Source organism: Polistes fuscatus, unplaced genomic scaffold (assembly GCF_010416935.1).
Source record: "Polistes fuscatus isolate 324 unplaced genomic scaffold, CU_Pfus_HIC Scaffold1, whole genome shotgun sequence".
In the NCBI taxonomy this organism is placed as follows: domain Eukaryota; kingdom Metazoa; phylum Arthropoda; class Insecta; order Hymenoptera; family Vespidae; genus Polistes; species Polistes fuscatus.
The window spans coordinates 13,749,042-13,753,328 of NW_025112997.1; positions in this window are offsets into that span (position 1 = coordinate 13,749,042).

Sequence of the window (4,287 nt, forward strand, 5' to 3'; positions counted from 1 at the left end):
ATCGATTCATTCTGTCTCGCGAACATGGATTGTGTAACAAGTATGTATATACATACAAAACTTCCTTCATAACTATCGTTGTAAAGTCAACGACGAACAAAAGGGATCCGTAATCTTGCTCAACATAGTCCGTCATTTCTATCCAACGTTTTTTGTCTTCATTAACATAACCTTAATAAGGTTAGAAGATGTCTCTGACTATTCTGTGACCTGTACTTGCTACATTTTAACGTGCTGTAAACAAATCGAAGATGTTGCGACCGTTTTTCCAAATTATAATGAGGTATAGAAAAGAAAAAAGGATAAAAGAAACAAGATGAGTAAAAAGAAAGAAAGAGAGAGAGAGAGAGAAAACGAAAGGGGCAAGTTTATCGATTTTACGATGAACACGCTCAAAGAAAAAAGCCAGGTCATTGACACGTGGCAGCGTATAGCATAACTGCATTAAAATTAAGAGAAAACAAAGGGTGGCCAGGGAAAGCGGATTATTCGGCTTAAACAATTATTCGTTTGGTGGTCATACGTTTCTACATAATATATAGGTATACCTATAGGATTTATATTGCTATACAATATATATATATATATGTTTATATTATGAATGGCAGGAGCATACGTAGAAATGACAGGGCTGGTCTTTCGTCGTTATATCACAGCTTGGCAATCGATAATGTGAAGTTTAATCACGCTAAGCGGATGTACCTGTCAATTATTCCTAAATACGTGCATAACGATGAAATGACACAACCTCTCCCTTTCCCTGTATGCTTACGTAATTATGTCCCTGCTCGTATAATACACCCATATCTTTATCTATCTACGAATAAAATAATATGAAGTAGGCGAAAGGTGAACCTTTTTTTTATTAGTCTGAAACTGACTGCTATTATCATTTCTTTGTATCAAATTAACGAACGATTCCAATCTCAAAAAGACACGTGCCTCCATTCTCCTCTCATATCTCCTCACCCTCCCTCACCCCTATCGTAAAAGCTTTCAAAGGAAAACGTAGAATTGAATTATTTACGTTAGTTCGTTCATTGTTTTGGATTTCTTTTATACCTTTTTCTCGAAATTTCGCTTACTCGAAGTTTAATCGACAGGTACATGTCGGATAGTTGTAAAACGCGTTTTTGCTTTCAACGTCCAAAAGTTTATCGAAGTTTTTATAACGCAAGCTTGCATTTCATATATCAAAATTGGTTTGATCTCAACAAGTCAATTTTGGATTCTTCTTTTTTTTTATTTTCTTTTTTTTCGATCATTTATCAAATTATTATATAGTATTAACGTACAAGTTATAAAGTCGAGAAAGAATTATCACGAGTTATATTATGTTAGCGTTTATTCATATAAGCAGCATGGTGTCTAACAAGGAAAAAGCCGGCGAATGTATATAATTACGAGACACCCAGCGATCGTTCCACCCTATTTAATTCTAGACTGTACCAACTCGTAACCCTTTTTGCCGTGGGCTATTCATGTCAATATCGTTGGAAAGACTTAGTACGTGAAATAGACGTCGGTATTCGTAGGATAAAGAAAAAATCTCTCCAGGCTAAATGCATTTTTTCTTTCTCTTTTCTCTCTCTCTTTCTCTCTAGATCTCTTTATTTCTCCTCATTGCCTTTCTGTCTGTTTTCTAGAATGAAATTCGGTAAACTCGACGTTAAATTCCAGAAAATTTACATCCCATACGTTTGCTTGAATCCTATGTATATGTATATCTATATGTATATATATATACATTTGATATAGATACACGAAGCCGATTAAGTTGGGTTTTCGATGTGGCCTTCGACAATCGATCGATCGTCGTGGATGCTGCCATTTCTCTTGGACCCCATGGGTATCGCCATCGTTGATCGTATATCCTCAATGTATCTATGAACTATATAGAAATTCATCGATATACTTATGTTTACATATGTGCTATTATTATTATTATTATTTAGCGGTGTTGGGAACTCGAAAGCTCATTGCCGCATATACAAAATCCTGCCAGTGTTCTCATTCCTGAACATATGTACTATTATATAGATAAATGATCAATAAAATGAAATTAAAATTGTATTAAAAAAAATTTGTATTAACGTTTTATTATGTAAGATTAACTTTTTCCTTGCTGATTTTTATTATATTGAATTAAATTTTACATTTATGCTATCTGGGGGATTCGCCATCGCTGATCTTATACCTCAAATGTAAAAATGAACTATATAGAAATTCACATCGATATATTTATATATATATTTATATGTGTAATTTTTATATTATATATAGTTAAGTGATGAATAAAAATGAAATTAAAATTGTATAGACAAAATTTGATTAGCGATTTATTACGTACCATTAATTTTCATGGGTGACTTTCCTAATATCAAGTGAGTTTTCGCGGTAGGATAATTTTCAGGTACCCTTATCGCTCAAATTCTAAGGGTCTTGTGACAAAAAGTTAGGGATACTTTCTATAGAGTCAAAAAAAAAAGACGTTGTATCGATGTCGTTGTATTTTTGGGTATAATCCTAGTGGAGCTATGAAAACGCAAGAAGTAATGATCGTTTTTGTCTGACAGCTTGAAAGACGAGAAAGATAGATCGCGATTAGGCCTATTTTTCTTTCGCACGTGATACGCGTTGAAAAATTTACTTTATCTTTACGGGGTTTGCCATCGATCATAAGAAGTACCTAAAAATGCATACTTAAATACGTACGTAAGAAAAAAGAAATAAAATAAAGAACTGCTATATATACGTGAATGTAATTTGTATTATTTCATGGATATTCAACGGCAAGAAATTTACATACGACAAATAAGAAAGTATCTTGTCGGACGATTCTTTGAAAATTTTTAAGGAAAAATTGGAGTTCGCGTGTATCGTTTAAGTTCAAAGATAAATTCTTCGAAAGATCGCAAAAGAGTTATTATTTGTATCTTGTATTTTCATACGTTCCGTGAACGCGGCTGATAGAAGAAGACTTTTTATTTCGTTAACGCAATTTCCTGTGTCAAAGGGAAAAGCTTGTGTAGGTTGTGTTCAACTAAAGACATGTTACGTATTTATTTTGGCTCAGAGCACTTGGCAACGTGTTTCCTGCTTTTTAACCGCTTTGGTAATTACTGGAACCGCATAAGGTGCCTCTGGTCGATGTTTTTACTCTGCTGAGTCAACTTTCAGACGTAATCCTTACAGTTGCTTCAATAAGACATTCTCGTTCGAGTTAAGAACACATTCACATTCCCTTTAACAAATAACGTACGATCAATCATATTATATTTTTCCATTACTAATATTACACGAAATTAATGAACTCTTGTGATTTAAACATAACGCCGAAATATTTTGTTTTATAAATATCAAAAATATAAATGGAATCTTTTCTAGATATCGTTGAATAGATGAAAAAGTCTATTTTCGACTAGGTAGTTTCTTCTAACGAGGAATTTGGCTGAAAAGATCGTTCCATTTTGAAATTGGATCAACCTGTTATCAACATTGGTTGTAATGAGCTATTTTTCTCTCTCTCTCTCTCTCTTTCTTTTTCTCTCTCTCTCCCTTGGCACAGTATTCGAATGTTTAGCTTAGCAAGAGATGAAATACTCGGTCGTATTCTCGAGCACGAGTGCTTTTGCTTGCTGGCGTCATAATCTGATTGTCCTCTGGCCGACGTTATTTCGCTTGGAAGTTTGCTCAGACCAGCTCGATTAACGTTAGTTGCAATTGTTGAGCTCATCGGCAGTCTAATAAGCGACCGTTCGATTTATGAATTTATTAGCTGAATGCGATTATTAGGGAATTCTATCCGGACTCGATAAATTCATTGGATAATGCTATCTCGAAAAGAGATTTATCTGAAAACATTAAGTGACGTAAATGAAGTAACAAAGTGGAAAACTTTATACCTTTCAAAGTACGATAAAGTGCATCGACTTTTCTATGCTCGCTAAAGACCAAACTCTATCTATAAGATGGACATTAATCGATGTCCTCTAACCATCGCATAAACTTCACCTAACAATGGTCGCACACGTACACACATACACATTTGCGCACATACACGACGACCCTTTAATCGGCTTAATACCTTGTCGAGCATTCGGCTTCATTCTCGAGAAATATGTTATCGATTGAGAAACGATACTCGATGGAATGTATGACGTTGAACGATAGTTATAAATTATGCAAATGTTTCATTATTCTCGTTAAATCGTTATTTCGGTTCATTAATTTTCATTCGTATTTCGAGTAAAGTGAGAAATTCGTATAGTACGTTTTATATTACTT